The sequence below is a fragment of the Vipera ursinii genome (genome assembly GCF_947247035.1).
Source record: "Vipera ursinii genome assembly, chromosome: 5".
Classification (NCBI taxonomy): Eukaryota; Metazoa; Chordata; class Lepidosauria; order Squamata; family Viperidae; genus Vipera; species Vipera ursinii.
Genome location: NC_139518.1, coordinates 66,892,731 through 66,915,977, shown reverse-complemented (window position 1 = coordinate 66,915,977; position 23,247 = coordinate 66,892,731).

Genomic DNA, 23,247 nt, shown 5'->3' with positions numbered 1-23,247 from the left:
GTATTTCTATAATATATGAAATATGAAAGTACTGGGATGATATATTTAAGTGGAAAAATTGGATATTTAGATATTGAGAAAATTATGATTGATAAGAATTGTTTGAATATTATGGAGAAATTGAGTTTAAACAAGATTTATGAAAATAAGATATGGTGAATCAGTAAGATGACTTTCATGAACATAACATAAGTTGATAAGAAAAAAAATGCTATCTATGGACGCTATTATTGTTGGTATAAATATAGAAGAAAATGTTTTTATTTAATCATTTATACATGGATAATATTAAATATCAAAAATTATTTTTATTTAATGCTGAAGAAGGAGAATACTATTGGGAGAAGAGAGGATCAAGGAAATATATTATCAATTGATATACTAATTAGTACACCATAATTGTATTCTTAGCTTCTATTCCTCCATGCATGATTTTATGTTAATTGTGAACATCAGACTTATTTGATTTTAAAGTAGTTTCAGACATAGACAACCAAGTCTTTTTCCTTGATGGCTGACATATTCAGGTTGTATAATGCATTCATTCAAATTGCAAAAACAATTATAACAATTTTAATTTAAAAGTAAATCAGTGTCAACGAAGCTCTCCAAATATAAACTTCCCATTGCGAATTCCTCTATCTCTCTGTTTTTTTGCCTTACGGTATGGGATTTATATACCATGTGTATATTTCATCCTCCTTGTTTATTTAGAAAGTCTTAAGTAATCCTTCTGCAAGTTAACAAGTACCAAAGAGATTAACAGTAAACAAGGTTGAACACAAAAACATTGAATTATCAACTTCAAATTAATCCTTTTTGATGAGCAGAAATGGGTTCGCATTAAATGTAGCTGATATCCCCAAGAAGGTTCTAATGCAGCACTAATACAATTTTCTGGCTTTGGCTCTCTTAGGGCAGGTTCACTTTCACATGCTTCTCCCAGAAGAAGGAAGCTAAAGCCTGATGATGACGGATGGGATTCCGTCGAAACGTTGCGCCTACACCTCTAGTTCTACGCGGGGAAAAACCCAAAAAACCAAGGATCCATATATATATATATATATATATATATATATATATATATATATATACACACACACACATACCGTATTTTCCGGTGTATAAGATGACTTTTTAACCCATGAAAATCACCTCAAAAGTTGGGGGGTCGTCTTATACGCCCAGTCGTCTTATACGCCGGAAAATCAGTGGGTGGCGTCTGGCGGGAGCCGGCAGGGCAGTCCTGCGCACGCGCGCACTCCCCAGCTGCTCCTTAGCAGCTGGGGAGTGCACGCGTGTGCAGGACTGCCCTGCCGGCTCCCACCCGACGCTGTTCCCTCTTGAGGCAGCTGCTGCCTCAAGAGGGAAGAGCCGGCTCCCGTCCGACGCTGTTGCCTCTTGAGGCAGCAGCTGCCTCAGAGGGAAGAGCGTCGGACGGGAGCCGGCCGGGAAGTCCTGCTCCTGTCCGACGCTGCGCTTCCGCCGGGTGGTGCTGGCCGAGATGAGCCAGCAGGCAGCCGCCGTGAGCACGGCGCTGAGGGGCAGCGGCAGGACGGTCAGCAGCCCCACGTGTAGCAGCAGCCGCCGGCTCAGCAACAGGTCCGAGCGCAGGAGCCGCACCGCCAGGCTGCCCAGGAAAAGCAGCCACACCAAAAGGCTGCACGCCCAGTCCAGGTCCATGAGGGGCAGGGCGGGAAGCCGGCCAGGAAGAGGGACCGGGAGCCCGGGCCGAGCGCGCCTCGGCCGACGGTGAGAGGGAAGCGGCACATGAAAAAGAGGCTGCAGGCGGAGCTGCCCTGCCCTGCGCTGAATGGGAGAAGTTCAAGGCCTGGGGGGGAAGCAGGAGGAGCGGCTGCCCTCCGGCACTGCCTGCCGCCCGGGAAACACTGCGCCTCGGGGGCTGGCAGAAGCGCGGGAGGGCCAGCGGGGCCAGTCGGGCCTTCGCCTCCTCTGCGACGGACAGGGAGGGCAGGGCATGTGTATAAGACAAAAAACCTTGAAAAACCTCTTAAAAGTAGGGGGTCGTCTTATGCGCCGGGTTGTCTTATACGCCGGAAAACACGGTATATATATACACATACATATATATATATACACATACATATATATATATATACACATACATATCCTCCTTGGGAGTCCTCCTAGATTCACAACTCTCCTTAGAAGACCATATTGTAGCTGTGACTAGGGGGGCCTTCGCCCAGGTTCGCCTGGTGCGCCAGTTGCGGCCCTATCTAGACCGGGATGCCTTACGTACGGTCACTCATGCGCTCGTGACCTCTCGTCTTGATTACTGCAACGCTCTCTACATGGGGCTACCCTTGAAGACCACTCGGAGGCTCCAACTGGTACAGAATGCAGCCGCGAGAGTTGTACTGGGAGTTTCCCGATACTCCCATGTCACACCTTTGCTTCGCGAGCTGCATTGGCTGCCAGTTGTCTTCCGGGTGAGGTTCAAGGTGTTGGGTATGACCTACAAAGCCCTTCATGGCATGGGTCCGGAATACCTTGGGGAGCACCTGCAGCCGGCGTCAACTTCCCTCCGCCCAGTACGCTCCCACAGAGAGGGCCTCCTCAGGGTGCCACCGGTCAAAGAATGCCGACTGGTGGCCCCCAGGGGGAGGGCGTTCTCTGTGGGTGCACCGGATTTATGGAACCATCTTCCGGTTGAGCTCCGGATGGCGCCCGATCTCCGCTCCTTCCGGCGCGATCTTAAAACCCATCTTTTCAAACAAGCTGGCCTGGCCTGATGGGACGGGGTGGGATTTTTATAAACAATTTTAATTCTAAATTTGTATTAATTTTATGGGCATTGTTTAATCATGTTTTAATAATTTTAATTTTTGTATCTAGTTTTTATGTATTGCCCTGTTCACCGCCCTGAGTCCCCTGGGAGAAGGGCGGTATATAAATTAAATTAATAATAATAATAATAATAATAATATATATATATACATACATACATACATACATACACACACACACACACACACACACACACACACACACACACACACACACACACACATATATATATATATATATATATATATATATATATATATATATATATAATGTTTTCTGAGGTTTTTGCAGGTGTTTGTATGTAGGTCTTTGGTCATTTGGGTTTATTCCCACGTACCTCCAATTTTCAAAAAATTTTCAAAAATTTATATATATATATATATAAATATATATATTTAGGAGGCTGAGATGATCATTTCGAACTTCTTATGTTCTCATCAGTCAGTCATACCCTTTATCTTAGATTCGAACCTGGGCTGATTAGATATTAGGTAGTTGTTTTAACTTCCTGAGCCACAGGTTCTTTCTCTCTTTCATTAGCTAGAAGGCAAGGGAAATATGTGTTAAGTATTTGTCAAGGCTTTTTGAATGCACCTTGCTAATTAACTCTTTTTTTCCTGCTTTGGCCTGACCCAAAGCTTATCCACAGGACATAGACAACTTATGACAGCTCATTATTTGTGTAAATTACTCAAATTGCTAATAAAGAATTTGGGAGGCTGAGATGATCATTTTGAACTTCTTATGTTCTCATCAGTCAGTCATACCCTTTAACTGAGATTCAAAAAGCCTTGACAAATACTTAACACATATTTCCCTTGCCTTCTAGCTAATAAAAGAGAGAAAGAACCTATGGCTCAGGAAGTTAAAACAACTGCCTAATATATAATCAGCCCAGGTTCGAATCTCAGATAAAGGGTATGACTGACTGATGAGAACATAAGAAGTTCGAAATGATCATCTCAGCCTCCTAAATTCTGTATTAGCAATTTGAATAATTTACCCAAATAATGAGCTATCATAAGTTGACTATATCCTGTGGATAAGCCTTGGGTCAGGCCAAAATTCTCGCGGGTGTCTGTATGTGTAGATCTAGAGTCTCGGGTTTCTTCCCGCGTTCCTTTCATCTTTGGAAAGTTGTGGCGACGTTTCGACGAAATCCCATCTGTCATCATCAGGCCGGAGTGTTCCTCCTGCTGCTTCCAGGAGCAATGCGTGGTCTGGCTGTTCCTTTCCTTCCAACTGCCGGTGGGGCTGTGTTCTGACTGGGTAGAGGCGTGGCTGCTTTCTGACTGGGTGGGGGTGTCCTCCGACTGGGTGGAGGCGTGGTTGTCTTCTGATTGAGTGGAGGCGTGGCTGTCTTCTGATTGGGTGGATGCGTGGTTGTCTTCTGATTGGTTGGAGGCGTGGCTGTCTTCTGATTGGGTGGGGTGTGTTCTGAATGGGTGGGGTTTTTTGTTGTGTTGTAATATCCTGAGTGTTGTGATTTGGTGTCCTGAGGAGTGGGCTGTGTAGTGGCCTCCAGAGCTTTGGTTTGGCTCCGAGTTCGAGGACCTGCTATGTATGTCTGGTATGGGTCAGTCAGGTTCGTGTGTGCATTCTTCTGCTTGGGTGATGGCACTTTTGCTTGACTTGTTCTGTCTTCTGTGTGGGAGAGTTTTCGTTCTGGGTGTGGATGAGTCTTGCTGGGGCTGGTGGCATTTGGGGTTGTTGGTTTTTTAAATCCTTGTTTGCTGAAATTCGTTTCTCTATCAATGCTGGTTTCCAAATGGCATGTAGGCGGGAGGTGTCGTCTCGCTTGTTCATACTGTCTGGGTGTTTTTCTATTTCAATGGCTTCTCTGATTATTCTGCTATTGAGATGTTCTATTTTGGCGATTGTTTTTGTACCTTCAAAATTGATGTTGTGTCCCGTAGTGTTTATATGTTGTACTAGTGAAGATGTGTGATCTTTCTTCTGTACTGAGTTCTTATGTTCTTCTACACGTACCTCTATTCTTCTGTTAGTCTGTCCGATGTATGTTGCTGGACAGGAGGCGCATGGGATTTGGTATATGCCCTGGTTTTCCAGTTCTATTTTGTCTTTGGGATTTCTCAGGATGGTTGATATCTTTCTGTCAGTGTTAAATGCGGTTTTGATGTTATGTTTGCGTAGTAGTTTACTGATTTTGTCGGTTGTTCCTTTTATGTAGGGCAAGATGGCTCGTCCGTTGTTCTGTTCTTCTTCTTGGATGTTTTTCTGTTTCGGAGTCCCCTGCTGAATCATATTGGTGATTTTGTTTTTTTGGAACTTGTTTGCTGTCAATATGTCTGTCAGGGTGTGTAGTTCTGTTTGTATATGTGTTTCATCTGCAAGGCGTCTGGTTCTTGTTATTAGTGTTTTGGCTACTGAATTTATTTGTGCTGGGTGATGATGTGATTGCGCATTGAGGTAACGGTTGGTGTGTGTTTTCTTTCGGTAGATTGTGTGTCCTAGGGTGCCGTTTTGTTTTTTGTATATAAGTATATATATGTTTTCTGAGGTTTTCACGGGTGTTCGTATGTGGATCTTTGGTTATTCGGGTTTTTCCCCGCGTAGAACTAAAGGTGTAGGGGCGACGTTTCGACGGAATCCCATCCGTCATCATCAGGCTGGTGGCTTCTGCTTCCTTCTTCTTCTCCCAGAAGAAGGAAGCAGAAGCCACCAGCTTGATGATGACGGATGGGATTCCGTCGAACCGTCGCCCCTACACCTTTAGTTCTACGCGGGGAAAAACCCGAATAACCAAAGATCCACATATATATATATATATATATATATGTGTAAATTACTAACAAAGAATTAAAGGGAAACTGAAATGCATTTCTGACTCATTAGTCGTCATCAGCCAGCCATACCCTTCTGAGATTCGAACCATGGGCTGATTGCATATGTGGCAGTGTTATTTGCCTCTAAGCCACAAGGTCTCTCTCGCTCTGTTAGCTTTTTTTCTGCAAGGGAAGATATGTTTCAAATGTTAACTCTTTAGATTACCTTGCTAGGCCCCAAACATGGGGCAAATCTTTATTTCCTGTTTTCAGCCTATCTTGAAGGCTATCGAACAGGCAGTAGTCACACCGGACAATTCCTATATTTGTGTAAATTACTAACAAAGAATTAAAGGGAAACTGAAATGCATTTCTGACTCATTAGTCGTCATCAGCCAGCCATACCCTTCTGAGATTCGAACCATGGGCTGATTGCATATGTGGCAGTGTTATTTGCCTCTAAGCCACAAGGTCTCTCTCGCTCTGTTAGCTTTTTTTCTGCAAGGGAAGATATGTTTCAAATGTTAACTCTTTAGATTACCTTGCTAGGCCCCAAACATGGGGCAAATCTTTATTTCCTGTTTTCAGCCTATCTTGAAGGCTATCGAACAGGCAGTAGTCACACCGGACAATTCCTATATTTGTGTAAATTACTAACAAAGAATTAAAGGGAAACTGAAATGCATTTCTGACTCATTAGTCGTCATCAGCCAGCCATACCCTTCTGAGATTCGAACCATGGGCTGATTGCATATGTGGCAGTGTTATTTGCCTCTAAGCCACAAGGTCTCTCTCGCTCTGTTAGCTTTTTTTCTGCAAGGGAAGATATGTTTCAAATGTTAACTCTTTAGATTACCTTGCTAGGCCCCAAACATGGGGCAAATCTTTATTTCCTGTTTTCAGCCTATCTTGAAGGCTATCGAACAGGCAGTAGTCACACCGGACAATTCCTATATTTGTGTAAATTACTAACAAAGAATTAAAGGGAAACTGAAATGCATTTCTGACTCATTAGTCGTCATCAGCCAGCCATACCCTTCTGAGATTCGAACCATGGGCTGATTGCATATGTGGCAGTGTTATTTGCCTCTAAGCCACAAGGTCTCTCTCGCTCTGTTAGCTTTTTTTCTGCAAGGGAAGATATGTTTCAAATGTTAACTCTTTAGATTACCTTGCTAGGCCCCAAACATGGGGCAAATCTTTATTTCCTGTTTTCAGCCTATCTTGAAGGCTATCGAACAGGCAGTAGTCACACCGGACAATTCCTATATTTGTGTAAATTACTAACAAAGAATTAAAGGGAAACTGAAATGCATTTCTGACTCATTAGTCGTCATCAGCCAGCCATACCCTTCTGAGATTCGAACCATGGGCTGATTGCATATGTGGCAGTGTTATTTGCCTCTAAGCCACAAGGTCTCTCTCGCTCTGTTAGCTTTTTTTCTGCAAGGGAAGATATGTTTCAAATGTTAACTCTTTAGATTACCTTGCTAGGCCCCAAACATGGGGCAAATCTTTATTTCCTGTTTTCAGCCTATCTTGAAGGCTATCGAACAGGCAGTAGTCACACCGGACAATTCCTATATTTGTGTAAATTACTAACAAAGAATTAAAGGGAAACTGAAATGCATTTCTGACTCATTAGTCGTCATCAGCCAGCCATACCCTTCTGAGATTCGAACCATGGGCTGATTGCATATGTGGCAGTGTTATTTGCCTCTAAGCCACAAGGTCTCTCTCGCTCTGTTAGCTTTTTTTCTGCAAGGGAAGATATGTTTCAAATGTTAACTCTTTAGATTACCTTGCTAGGCCCCAAACATGGGGCAAATCTTTATTTCCTGTTTTCAGCCTATCTTGAAGGCTATCGAACAGGCAGTAGTCACACCGGACAATTCCTATATTTGTGTAAATTACTAACAAAGAATTAAAGGGAAACTGAAATGCATTTCTGACTCATTAGTCGTCATCAGCCAGCCATACCCTTCTGAGATTCGAACCATGGGCTGATTGCATATGTGGCAGTGTTATTTGCCTCTAAGCCACAAGGTCTCTCTCGCTCTGTTAGCTTTTTTTCTGCAAGGGAAGATATGTTTCAAATGTTAACTCTTTAGATTACCTTGCTAGGCCCCAAACATGGGGCAAATCTTTATTTCCTGTTTTCAGCCTATCTTGAAGGCTATCGAACAGGCAGTAGTCACACCGGACAATTCCTATATTTGTGTAAATTACTAACAAAGAATTAAAGGGAAACTGAAATGCATTTCTGACTCATTAGTCGTCATCAGCCAGCCATACCCTTCTGAGATTCGAACCATGGGCTGATTGCATATGTGGCAGTGTTATTTGCCTCTAAGCCACAAGGTCTCTCTCGCTCTGTTAGCTTTTTTTCTGCAAGGGAAGATATGTTTCAAATGTTAACTCTTTAGATTACCTTGCTAGGCCCCAAACATGGGGCAAATCTTTATTTCCTGTTTTCAGCCTATCTTGAAGGCTATCGAACAGGCAGTAGTCACACCGGACAATTCCTATATTTGTGTAAATTACTAACAAAGAATTAAAGGGAAACTGAAATGCATTTCTGACTCATTAGTCGTCATCAGCCAGCCATACCCTTCTGAGATTCGAACCATGGGCTGATTGCATATGTGGCAGTGTTATTTGCCTCTAAGCCACAAGGTCTCTCTCGCTCTGTTAGCTTTTTTTCTGCAAGGGAAGATATGTTTCAAATGTTAACTCTTTAGATTACCTTGCTAGGCCCCAAACATGGGGCAAATCTTTATTTCCTGTTTTCAGCCTATCTTGAAGGCTATCGAACAGGCAGTAGTCACACCGGACAATTCCTATATTTGTGTAAATTACTAACAAAGAATTAAAGGGAAACTGAAATGCATTTCTGACTCATTAGTCGTCATCAGCCAGCCATACCCTTCTGAGATTCGAACCATGGGCTGATTGCATATGTGGCAGTGTTATTTGCCTCTAAGCCACAAGGTCTCTCTCGCTCTGTTAGCTTTTTTTCTGCAAGGGAAGATATGTTTCAAATGTTAACTCTTTAGATTACCTTGCTAGGCCCCAAACATGGGGCAAATCTTTATTTCCTGTTTTCAGCCTATCTTGAAGGCTATCGAACAGGCAGTAGTCACACCGGACAATTCCTATATTTGTGTAAATTACTAACAAAGAATTAAAGGGAAACTGAAATGCATTTCTGACTCATTAGTCGTCATCAGCCAGCCATACCCTTCTGAGATTCGAACCATGGGCTGATTGCATATGTGGCAGTGTTATTTGCCTCTAAGCCACAAGGTCTCTCTCGCTCTGTTAGCTTTTTTTCTGCAAGGGAAGATATGTTTCAAATGTTAACTCTTTAGATTACCTTGCTAGGCCCCAAACATGGGGCAAATCTTTATTTCCTGTTTTCAGCCTATCTTGAAGGCTATCGAACAGGCAGTAGTCACACCGGACAATTCCTATATTTGTGTAAATTACTAACAAAGAATTAAAGGGAAACTGAAATGCATTTCTGACTCATTAGTCGTCATCAGCCAGCCATACCCTTCTGAGATTCGAACCATGGGCTGATTGCATATGTGGCAGTGTTATTTGCCTCTAAGCCACAAGGTCTCTCTCGCTCTGTTAGCTTTTTTTCTGCAAGGGAAGATATGTTTCAAATGTTAACTCTTTAGATTACCTTGCTAGGCCCCAAACATGGGGCAAATCTTTATTTCCTGTTTTCAGCCTATCTTGAAGGCTATCGAACAGGCAGTAGTCACACCGGACAATTCCTATATTTGTGTAAATTACTAACAAAGAATTAAAGGGAAACTGAAATGCATTTCTGACTCATTAGTCGTCATCAGCCAGCCATACCCTTCTGAGATTCGAACCATGGGCTGATTGCATATGTGGCAGTGTTATTTGCCTCTAAGCCACAAGGTCTCTCTCGCTCTGTTAGCTTTTTTTCTGCAAGGGAAGATATGTTTCAAATGTTAACTCTTTAGATTACCTTGCTAGGCCCCAAACATGGGGCAAATCTTTATTTCCTGTTTTCAGCCTATCTTGAAGGCTATCGAACAGGCAGTAGTCACACCGGACAATTCCTATATTTGTGTAAATTACTAACAAAGAATTAAAGGGAAACTGAAATGCATTTCTGACTCATTAGTCGTCATCAGCCAGCCATACCCTTCTGAGATTCGAACCATGGGCTGATTGCATATGTGGCAGTGTTATTTGCCTCTAAGCCACAAGGTCTCTCTCGCTCTGTTAGCTTTTTTTCCGCAAGGGAAGATATGTTTCAAATGTTAACTCTTTAGATTACCTTGCTAGGCCCCAAACATGGGGCAAATCTTTATTTCCTGTTTTCAGCCTATCTTGAAGGCTATCGAACAGGCAGTAGTCACACCGGACAATTCCTATATTTGTGTAAATTACTAACAAAGAATTAAAGGGAAACTGAAATGCATTTCTGACTCATTAGTCGTCATCAGCCAGCCATACCCTTCTGAGATTCGAACCATGGGCTGATTGCATATGTGGCAGTGTTATTTGCCTCTAAGCCACAAGGTCTCTCTCGCTCTGTTAGCTTTTTTTCTGCAAGGGAAGATATGTTTCAAATGTTAACTCTTTAGATTACCTTGCTAGGCCCCAAACATGGGGCAAATCTTTATTTCCTGTTTTCAGCCTATCTTGAAGGCTATCGAACAGGCAGTAGTCACACCGGACAATTCCTATATTTGTGTAAATTACTAACAAAGAATTAAAGGGAAACTGAAATGCATTTCTGACTCATTAGTCGTCATCAGCCAGCCATACCCTTCTGAGATTCGAACCATGGGCTGATTGCATATGTGGCAGTGTTATTTGCCTCTAAGCCACAAGGTCTCTCTCGCTCTGTTAGCTTTTTTTCTGCAAGGGAAGATATGTTTCAAATGTTAACTCTTTAGATTACCTTGCTAGGCCCCAAACATGGGGCAAATCTTTATTTCCTGTTTTCAGCCTATCTTGAAGGCTATCGAACAGGCAGTAGTCACACCGGACAATTCCTATATTTGTGTAAATTACTAACAAAGAATTAAAGGGAAACTGAAATGCATTTCTGACTCATTAGTCGTCATCAGCCAGCCATACCCTTCTGAGATTCGAACCATGGGCTGATTGCATATGTGGCAGTGTTATTTGCCTCTAAGCCACAAGGTCTCTCTCGCTCTGTTAGCTTTTTTTCTGCAAGGGAAGATATGTTTCAAATGTTAACTCTTTAGATTACCTTGCTAGGCCCCAAACATGGGGCAAATCTTTATTTCCTGTTTTCAGCCTATCTTGAAGGCTATCGAACAGGCAGTAGTCACACCGGACAATTCCTATATTTGTGTAAATTACTAACAAAGAATTAAAGGGAAACTGAAATGCATTTCTGACTCATTAGTCGTCATCAGCCAGCCATACCCTTCTGAGATTCGAACCATGGGCTGATTGCATATGTGGCAGTGTTATTTGCCTCTAAGCCACAAGGTCTCTCTCGCTCTGTTAGCTTTTTTTCTGCAAGGGAAGATATGTTTCAAATGTTAACTCTTTAGATTACCTTGCTAGGCCCCAAACATGGGGCAAATCTTTATTTCCTGTTTTCAGCCTATCTTGAAGGCTATCGAACAGGCAGTAGTCACACCGGACAATTCCTATATTTGTGTAAATTACTAACAAAGAGCCCATGGTTCGAATCTCAGTTCGAATCTCAGAAGGGTATGGCTGGCTGATGACGACTAATGAGTCAGAAATGCATTTCAGTTTCCCTTTAATTCTTTGTTAGTAATTTACACAAATATAGGAATTGTCCGGTGTGACTACTGCCTGTTCGATAGCCTTCAAGATAGGCTGAAAACAGGAAATAAAGATTTGCCCCATGTTTGGGGCCTAGCAAGGTAATCTAAAGAGTTAACATTTGAAACATATCTTCCCTTGCAGAAAAAAAGCTAACAGAGCGAGAGAGACCTTGTGGCTTAGAGGCAAATAACACTGCCACATATGCAATCAGCCCATGGTTCGAATCTCAGAAGGGTATGGCTGGCTGATGACGACTAATGAGTCAGAAATGCATTTCAGTTTCCCTTTAATTCTTTGTTAGTAATTTACACAAATATAGGAATTGTCCGGTGTGACTACTGCCTGTTCGATAGCCTTCAAGATAGGCTGAAAACAGGAAATAAAGATTTGCCCCATGTTTGGGGCCTAGCAAGGTAATCTAAAGAGTTAACATTTGAAACATATCTTCCCTTGCAGAAAAAAAGCTAACAGAGCGAGAGAGACCTTGTGGCTTAGAGGCAAATAACACTGCCACATATGCAATCAGCCCATGGTTCGAATCTCAGAAGGGTATGGCTGGCTGATGACGACTAATGAGTCAGAAATGCATTTCAGTTTCCCTTTAATTCTTTGTTAGTAATTTACACAAATATAGGAATTGTCCGGTGTGACTACTGCCTGTTCGATAGCCTTCAAGATAGGCTGAAAACAGGAAATAAAGATTTGCCCCATGTTTGGGGCCTAGCAAGGTAATCTAAAGAGTTAACATTTGAAACATATCTTCCCTTGCAGAAAAAAAGCTAACAGAGCGAGAGAGACCTTGTGGCTTAGAGGCAAATAACACTGCCACATATGCAATCAGCCCATGGTTCGAATCTCAGAAGGGTATGGCTGGCTGATGACGACTAATGAGTCAGAAATGCATTTCAGTTTCCCTTTAATTCTTTGTTAGTAATTTACACAAATATAGGAATTGTCCGGTGTGACTACTGCCTGTTCGATAGCCTTCAAGATAGGCTGAAAACAGGAAATAAAGATTTGCCCCATGTTTGGGGCCTAGCAAGGTAATCTAAAGAGTTAACATTTGAAACATATCTTCCCTTGCAGAAAAAAAGCTAACAGAGCGAGAGAGACCTTGTGGCTTAGAGGCAAATAACACTGCCACATATGCAATCAGCCCATGGTTCGAATCTCAGAAGGGTATGGCTGGCTGATGACGACTAATGAGTCAGAAATGCATTTCAGTTTCCCTTTAATTCTTTGTTAGTAATTTACACAAATATAGGAATTGTCCGGTGTGACTACTGCCTGTTCGATAGCCTTCAAGATAGGCTGAAAACAGGAAATAAAGATTTGCCCCATGTTTGGGGCCTAGCAAGGTAATCTAAAGAGTTAACATTTGAAACATATCTTCCCTTGCAGAAAAAAAGCTAACAGAGCGAGAGAGACCTTGTGGCTTAGAGGCAAATAACACTGCCACATATGCAATCAGCCCATGGTTCGAATCTCAGAAGGGTATGGCTGGCTGATGACGACTAATGAGTCAGAAATGCATTTCAGTTTCCCTTTAATTCTTTGTTAGTAATTTACACAAATATAGGAATTGTCCGGTGTGACTACTGCCTGTTCGATAGCCTTCAAGATAGGCTGAAAACAGGAAATAAAGATTTGCCCCATGTTTGGGGCCTAGCAAGGTAATCTAAAGAGTTAACATTTGAAACATATCTTCCCTTGCAGAAAAAAAGCTAACAGAGCGAGAGAGACCTTGTGGCTTAGAGGCAAATAACACTGCCACATATGCAATCAGCCCATGGTTCGAATCTCAGAAGGGTATGGCTGGCTGATGACGACTAATGAGTCAGAAATGCATTTCAGTTTCCCTTTAATTCTTTGTTAGTAATTTACACAAATATAGGAATTGTCCGGTGTGACTACTGCCTGTTCGATAGCCTTCAAGATAGGCTGAAAACAGGAAATAAAGATTTGCCCCATGTTTGGGGCCTAGCAAGGTAATCTAAAGAGTTAACATTTGAAACATATCTTCCCTTGCAGAAAAAAAGCTAACAGAGCGAGAGAGACCTTGTGGCTTAGAGGCAAATAACACTGCCACATATGCAATCAGCCCATGGTTCGAATCTCAGAAGGGTATGGCTGGCTGATGACGACTAATGAGTCAGAAATGCATTTCAGTTTCCCTTTAATTCTTTGTTAGTAATTTACACAAATATAGGAATTGTCCGGTGTGACTACTGCCTGTTCGATAGCCTTCAAGATAGGCTGAAAACAGGAAATAAAGATTTGCCCCATGTTTGGGGCCTAGCAAGGTAATCTAAAGAGTTAACATTTGAAACATATCTTCCCTTGCAGAAAAAAAGCTAACAGAGCGAGAGAGACCTTGTGGCTTAGAGGCAAATAACACTGCCACATATGCAATCAGCCCATGGTTCGAATCTCAGAAGGGTATGGCTGGCTGATGACGACTAATGAGTCAGAAATGCATTTCAGTTTCCCTTTAATTCTTTGTTAGTAATTTACACAAATATAGGAATTGTCCGGTGTGACTACTGCCTGTTCGATAGCCTTCAAGATAGGCTGAAAACAGGAAATAAAGATTTGCCCCATGTTTGGGGCCTAGCAAGGTAATCTAAAGAGTTAACATTTGAAACATATATATATATATATATATATATATATATATATATATATATATATATATATATATATATATATATATATATATATATATATATATATATATATATATATATATATATATATATATATATATCTCAATACCTCTTTGTTTTAAAAAATGGGAAATGGGAAATGCATAGCTACTAACACCTAGTGGAGGGCTAGAGAAAACTATAGCTACATTGACTCAGGATTTGGCAATATGCCCATAAACAGCAAAAAAAACCAGCTGGGAACAAAGCATTGGGCTATCTAACACAGAGTGAAACTATATACTTAATTTAATTTAATTTTAATTTTATTAGATTTATATACCGCCCTTTCCCGAAGGACTCAGGGTGGTTTACAGGGCATTTTTTTTAATTGAAAAGTTTTATCATACATTTTATCTTTAACAATCCCCCTACCCCTCCCCTATCCCTCCCTCCCTACCCCTCCCCCCCCTCCCCTCCCCCCCGACTTCCCAGAGCTAAGTACAAGGTATAAAAAACCAAAAAAAACCCATCATAAACATCCATATGCTAAAAACCATAAACTCTGAGATCTATCTCTCTCTAGCTCATATAGGATAACTACAAACACTATTAATATAAGATATATATAAAAAAAGAGAAAAGAGAAAAAAAGGAGAAAAGAAAAAAAAAGGAAGACTTATTCAAATGCTACATGAAACTTCTTAGTCCCATATTTGTTCTGGATATACTCAATCCATTTTCTCCACTCCATAACATAACGTTCTTGCGAGTGATCTTTCAAATAAGCCGAGATCTTTGCCATCTCTGCCAGGTCAGAAACCTTTAAAGTCCATTCTTCTATAGTCGGCAGTTCCTCCTTATTCCAGTATTGACCTACTAAGAGTCTTGCTGCCGTAATTAAATTCAACATCAACTTAGTGTCCACAACCGTAGCATCTGTAATTATTCCCAACAAAAAAAGTTGCGGACAAAACTTTATCCTTTGCTTAAAAATCTTCTGCATATTCCACCAAATTTTTATCCAAAAAGCCTTAACCTTTTTACAAATCCACCATATATGAAAATATGTTGCATCTTCTTCACCACACCTCCAGCATTTAGGCTGATAGTTCGGATACATACTTGCCAGCTTTTTAGGATCTAAATGCCATCTGTAAAACATTTTATAAAAATTTTCTCTTAGATTTTGAGCTTGTGTGAATTTTACGTTCCTCACCCAAATCCTTTCCCATGTGTCCATTGTAATAACTTCTTGGATGTTTTGGGCCCATTTAATCATACAATCCTTAACGAGTTCTGTTTCTGAGTCAATTTCTATCAAAGCAAGATATATCCGTTTAATATGTGCTGGACCCTGATTTCTGATTTGCTTTATCAGATTTTCATCAGTCATTGTAAAACCATTTTTCTGATCTTCTTTCCACCTGGCCCGTAGCTGAGTATATTGAAACCAAGTCTGAACAATCTTCTCATCTCGCAAGAGACTATATGGTTTCAAACACCAGACATTTCTTTCCAAGCTTAAAATCTCCTTGTACGTAGTCACATCATGTTTAAAACCAACATTTATATTTTCTATTGCGTGTTTTGGGATTGCCCACAATGGTATCTTACAATCTAATTTATGTCTGTACTTCTTCCAAACCCTCAACAATGCCTATCTTAAAATATGCACTCCAAAGACATTATCTACCTTCTTATCATACAACAAATATGCATGCCAGCCAAACAACAAGTCGTGGCCCTCAAGATTTAATAATCTCCCTTGTGTCAAATTGATCCAATCACTTATTCCTGCTAACGCAGCAGCTTCATAATATAATTTAAAATTAGGCATTTTAAGACCACCTCTTTCACGAGTATCCTGTATAATCTTAAGTTTAACTCGTGGCCTTTTCCCTGCCCATACAAATTTATTGATACCTCGCTGCCATTCCTCCAAATTAGAATCTTTCTTAAGAACCGGTATCATTTGAAATAAAAATAAGAATTTAGGCAGGACATTCATTTTCACTGTTGCGATTCGCCCCAACAAGGACAATTGCAATTTTTCCCAGCTCTCCATTTCTTTTTGAATTTTCCCCCATAATTTTTCATAGTTATTTTTATATAACTTTGTATTAGAGGGCGACAAAAGCACCCCCAAATATTTAACCCTTTTAACAATCTCAAATCCAGTTAATCCTTCTAAGAGAGCCTTTTGCGAAGCTGTCATATTTTTGGCCAGAATTTTAGTTTTTTGTGTATTAACTTTAAATCCAGAAACCTTCCCATATTGTATTATTATCTCCATCAGGTCCACAACAGAGTTCTCCGGCTGGGTCACTGTAACAACCAGATCATCTGCGAACGCTCTCAATCTATAATCCTGATCTCTAATTTGTATACCCTTAATTTTTTCCGAATTCCGTATTTTAACCAACAATATCTCCAATGTTAATACAAATAACAAGGGCGATAACGGAGGTTTACAGGGCATTTTAAAATCACACCAATACAAAATACAAAAGTTAAAAGACAATTAAAAAGATTAAATTAACCCTGAAAATAAAAACCCCAGTTAAAAATTCTCACCCTGGGCCAGAGAGCTCAAAGAGCCAAGTCTTCAGGTCCCGGCGGAATGAACGGAGGTCAGGGGCAATTCTAAGCTCCACGGGCAGCTGGTTCCAGAGGGCAGGTGCACCCACAGAGAAGGCCCTCCCCCTGGGTGTTATCCGCCAGCAATCTTTTACCGGCAGCACCCTGAGAAGGTCCTCCCTGTGGGAGCGCACTGGACGAAGGGAACGTGATGCTGGCAGCAGGTGTTCCCTCAAATATCCTGGACCCAAGCCATTCAGGGCTTTATAGGTCATCACCAGCACCTTGAATGTCACCCGGAGGGCAACCAGAAGCCAATGCAGCTCGCGGAGTAGAGGTGTTACATGGGAGTATCGGGAAACCCCCATCACAACTCGCGCGGCCACATTCTGCACCAGTTGAAGCCTCCGAGTGGTCCCCAAGGGCAGCCCCATATAGAGAGCATTGCAGTAGTCTAAACAGGAGATCACGAGCGCATGAGTGACTGTGCGTATGGCATCTCGGTCCAGGTAGGGTCGCAATGTTGCACCAGGCGAACCTGGGCAAAAGCCCCCCTGGTCACGGCTCCAATATGATCTTCAAAATTGAGCCGTGAGTCCAGGAGGATGCCCATGTTGTGAGCCCTATCAATGGGGGTAACACCTCACCCCCCATCGTTAAAGGTGGAATAGTTTGGTTAGCTCGAGATGCCGATATGCACAGCCACTCAGTCTTGGCAGGATTGAGACGAAGCCTGTTTCTCCCCATCCAGACCTGGACCACCTCCAGGCAACGGGACATCATGGCGAGGGAATTGCTGGGTTTGTTCGGGGTGGAGAAAAAAACCATGAATGACCTCAGCGAGCGGCTTCATATAGATGTTGAACAGGAGAGGCGAGAGAACCGACCCCTGAGGAACTCCACAAACGAGAGGCCTCGGGGTGGATCTCTGCCCTCCCGTCAACACCCACTGCGAGCGGCCCAGGAGATAGGAGGAGAACCACCGTAAAATGGTGCCTCCCACTCCCAGCCCCCTGAGATGCCACAGTAGGATACCATGGTCGATGGTATCGAAAGCCACTGAGAGATCTAATAGGACTAGGACAGAGGAGCAACCCCTGTCCCGAGCCCGCCAGAGATCATTCACCAGCGCGACCAATGCCGTCTCCGTGCTGTGCCCAGGCCTGAAACCCGATTGGTACGGGTCCAGATAATCAGTTTGCTCCAGGAACAGAGGAAGCTGATGTGCCACCAAGCTACAAATGTTTAGAAACTGTTGACCTTCTGGAATTTTAAACACACTGAGCTGCTTTTTTGAAGTTTAAGAAATGTTTGCAGAGAAAGAAAAACCTTGGTCTTTGGCTAATCTTCCAAAGGGGAAGTTATTGAAAGCTTTCAGGTGGTTAAGCACTTTGGACTGAAATCTTGCTGGCTGATAATCATAAGATCCATGAAAAAAAGAACTGTTACAAAACAATGTTTTCAGTGGTGCTTTGATAATTGGAACATATTGGATTACAAAAACCATATATAAAGATAAGAACTACACAAGATTTGGTTGTTTGGATTTTAAGATGGGCTGGTTTGATAAAGCTAATTAAAGAGACTATGGCTCTGTTGAAAGACTACCTAGAGGAGGGAGACAAAATGGATGTTGTATATTTATCTAAAAGTGACAGAAAACCACACCTAAAATCTCCTCCTGATCTGCAGGAATAGTGACTCAATACAAAACAAATATACTCCAGGAGAAAATATATGCAATACTGTGACAGATTCAAATGACAATTGTCTTAAATCATGATGAAATTAAAAACAACTTTGATAACATAAATGAACATATCTCTAACTAAACTCAGAATTGAACAACACTAAAAATGACAATAAAAAATGAACAAATAAACAATAGAACACAAATCAGAGAAAAATGGCTCAAATATGAAAGCTACAAATGAAGAGAACTACAACTTAATACAAACAAAAGAAAATCCACAAAATTTTGCTACAGCAAAGGAAATAAAAAAGATGTTTTATCTTCCAGGACTTCAAAACAAACTTGAGGACAAAAAATAAGATTTAATGGATTAAAGAGCTGGCAGGAGAATCTTTAAGCATGGGAGACAAAAAATGAATATTCTACTCAATTTGTCTTTTTTATCCCCAACAATATGTACAAAAATACAACCTGGCAAACTAAGCCTACTGATTTGGAAAGCGACCTGGCAAAAAAAGATTAGAACTAGATTTAAGAGATGTGATTTAATGTACCAGATGGAATACTATATGACTAAACAACTGTTTGAATATGGTTAAAAATATAAAGTTTGGATATAAAGAGGACCTATAGTAAGATTGCTAGATTATATGATTAAATACTTGTATGAACACGGTCAAAAGAATAGATAAAGCTTGGACATAAAGGGGTCCAATAGTAAGAGGGATAAGATATAAAAATAGTATAATATTTTTATAATATATGAAGTGTAAAAATATTGAGACATGTATTTGAAAAGTTTGGATATTCAAAGGTAATAAATTTTGAGAAAATTATGACTGATAAGAGTGGTTTCAATACTGAGGGGAAATAAAGCTTAAATAAGAATCTTAACAACAGGACATGTAATGACTTAATAAAATGACTTCTATAAATACAATTGTAACATAAGCTGACTGGAAAAGATGTTATATGTTGATGTTATTGTTATATGTATAAATACTAGAAAAATGTTTATACCAACTCTGTATGTATTGAAAGTATTAAGAATTATATTTCTTTAATGTAGACAAAAGGAGAATATTGTTGGAAGAAGAGAGGATCAAGGAAATATATTATCAACTAACATATTGATCAACTATAGATATTAATTATTATTGTTTGTTAACCCAGACAACACATTGTTCACTAAGCACTTAAGATTGTTATTGTAAAAATTAATAAAATATATTAAAAAAAGAAGTGAAAGTATTTTTCAGAAGACTTTGAACTAAGCCTCCCACCCCATCTCCCGTCCCCCATTTGCCATTACATGTCTCTGATGCGCTCATGGACTTAACATAATGTTCTTCAGGTCAATGTTCAAGTGATTAAGCCAATCAGAAGGTCAGTGTTGACTCTATGAAAGAATCAAGGAAGATGAGCAATAATATTCTTTGCCTATTGTTGGTGATGACCAGTATTGGACTTCAAAGAGGGCTTATTATTAATCATTGTTGTAAGTAGGGGTTACTCTTAAAATTGGAAGCCTGCAAATAAGGTATGCAGAATTTTTTTAATACTGTATGTATGTCTTTTCAAGATTAGAAGATTTTTCTTCTGTCTTTCTGGGTCTTTTTGAAAAAAAAGATGCAATTGTTTCTTACCTTCCAGAAGAAAATTGTTGCAGAGGAAATTGGGTGTTATGGTCAAATGAGGAAAAAATGTATTGCTCCTTTTTGGAGATACTGAGGTTCTTTTTTCAATTGGAATAATGTGTTGCAATTGAATATATATATATATGCTTACATTTTTGTTTGTATGAATGCTTATGTATATGTGTGTGTACAATTTTTTTTCTCCTGGTAAAAATCCTTAGTACAACAGTATAGAAACAATATAAAAACACAAAACCAACCAATTAAAAAGATCAATATTATCAGGATTTAATTATGGGCAAATCCAGCTTAAAAATTGTAACAGCCATTCTATTTTTCCTAGGAACACAGGTAACAATAGCACCATTTGGAAGTAGTTTGATCTGTCTTTCTTTAATATGGACCAACAGCAGTCAGGCCATGAAGTAAAGCTTCAATTTTTTAGCAGAACAGATAAAGGATAGTAGCCAGTAAATGTACTTAGCAATCCATAAAATACATCTGCATGTGGCTTTGAATGTTTATGGTCACACAGCTAAGTTACAACAGTAACTCATAACAAATCAACAGCACAATTTCTTTACAATTTCCAGCATTGGTAACCTAATCAATATATTCTGTGTACTATAAAAAGCATTACGTGAAAGCCTTGATTGATCAGTGCTAAAATGAGCGATAAATGTCAGTATCTATAGGATCTATGTGATCATTTGGTAACAGTCATGGCATATGGAAGATTGAATGTAACAAAAGTAATTACTAAATAGCATTGATTTACAAATTAAATGAAAGAAATAATAGATACGTTTTATGTTTATGAACCCAAGAGAAAAGGGGAAAATAGATCAATATAAAGGTGGCTTGATCTTACCAAGTTGTAGAATACTCATTTAAGAAAAGAAAGTGTAGGATTATGTATGAATGGAAGGGCTAAAATGTACAGAAAAAAGTATGAATTGCATAATAAGTGTTGATATATGTCTGAAAATAGAACAGTTGCATGTTAGGCTCCAATGAATTAATAGATGAATTGGGAATAAATGTTGGAAAAAAAATGTGCAAAATTCTGAATGATTTCAATCCAGAGTAAAAATCATGGTAGTTAGGTGACATGAATGGTGTGAAGACAAAAAATGATTGCACATTGGAAGACTTAAGAGTGAATGAGCATGGAGACTCTTTGGAAAGCCTCTGTTTAGAAAAAGTCTGTGTCCCCTAAATGTATTGATTCAGCATACGTTTCTCCATCTGTGCACAGAGAAATGACTATAAATATAGAAGTCTGATTTTACCAGTTACGGTGATTGGGTGATTGGCAGAATTAGTGAAGGTTGCAAGGCTATTTCTAGGTAGTGAGAAGTATGAATCTTTGGGGAAAAATAGAAGAAAGGAAAAGTAGTAAAATAAGAGTAAAAATTGTACAACCATAAGAAGAAAAAATTATATACAGTATTTGCTTGGAGGTAAATGAGGATACAGTATGTATAGAGAAAAAATATAGTCATAACAAATGTGGTAAAGATTAAGGTTAAGATTAGAAGAACCAGAAATAGTAGAGCAATTTTGATGAGAATAGAAAAATTGTTTTGGCCGTGAGGTGAAGATGATTAAATAAGAGTCCCAGAGGTGCTTTTCAAAAGGCAACCGAATTTTCTTGGTTTTTTTTTTTTTCCTGTTCATGAATGTTGAAAAGCACATTTATTGCCTGTGTGGTGATTTATAGTAAAGCAATATAATACATTAATAAACTTTAAAGTGGAATATTTTGTTTCAATATGGAATTGAAGGTTGTTGCTGAAGGTGATATGAAATAAGAGAATTGTAATTGGATGGAGATAAGATAGAGATTATAAATTAAAAAACAAAAGGCATTGTATGAAGCAATTTAGTTTTGTTGTTGTTGTTAGCTGCGAAGTCGTGTCCGACCCATCGTGACCCTATGGACAACGTTCCTCCAGGCCTTCCTGTCCTCTACCATCTTCTGAAGTCCATTTAAGTTCACACCTACTGCTTTGGTGACTCCATCCAGCCACCTCATTCTCTGTCGTCCCCTTCTTCTATTGCCCTCAATCTTTCCCAGCATTAGGCTCTTCTCCAGTGAGTCCTTCCTTCTCATTAGGTGGCCAACATATTTGAGTTTTAGCTTCAGGATCTGGCCTTCTAAAGAGCAGTTGGGGTTGATCTCCTCTAGGACTGACCAGTTTGATCGCCTTGCAGTCCAAGGAACTCGCAGGAGTCTTCTCCAGCACCATACTTCAAAGGCCTCAATTCTTTGGCGCTCAGCTTTTCTTATGGTCCAACTTTCACAGCCATACATTGCAACTGGGAAGACCATAGCCTTGACTATACACACTTTTGTTGACAGAGTGATGTCTCTGCTTTTTTGTGTGCTGTCTAGATTTGTCATGGCTTTCCTCCCCAGGAGCAAGCGTCTTTTAATTTCTTGGCTACAGTCCCCATCTGCAGTGATCTTGGAGCCCAGGAAAATAAAATCTGTCACTACCTCCATTTCTTCCCCATCTATTTGCCAGGAGTTGAGAGGGCCGGATGCCATGATCTTGGTTTTCTTAATGTTAAGTTTCAACCCAACTTTTGCACTCTCCTTCTTCACCCGCAACAAGAGGCTTTTTAGTTCTTCTTCACTTTCTGTCATTAGAGTGGTATCATCTGCAATTTAGTTTACACAGCACCAAACCTTTTCTCTCATTGTACAAATGAGGTGGATAGTGAACTTTGTCATTGACGAGAACTAATTGTGATTATATTTCCTTTTCTCTTTTCTATTGTAGGCTTTTAATTTTGGCGGGTTAGGATTTCCTTTTTTGACTCTGAATAGTGTAAAGTTATTTCTCCCTGAAAGGAATAGCTTGATGAATATCTATGCTTTCATATAAGTTGCCATATTAAATATTTTCCTTTAACTGAATAAAAAAGGAGAAATTCATAACAAACACTAAAGAGAAAGAACGGAGTTACTCTGTGAAACGTGTATGGATTTGTGTATATTGCATAATGATTCTTTCCTCCATTGTAAAAAATACATTTTTGCCACAAACATACACCTTTAAGAAGAATTGAGAATAATGCTTTTGGAAGGGTAATTTGGTTGTTCCTGAGATTTTGGGCAATGCCAGCTGCATTCTGAATAGAATTTGACTGATCCAGCCAAAATGACTTCTTTCCTATTGACTCCATGGCTTTCATGCAAGTCCACTTTCACAAATAGCAAATAAGCTATCTGACAGCAGTTAGACTTTAATCTAGAATAGTCCAGA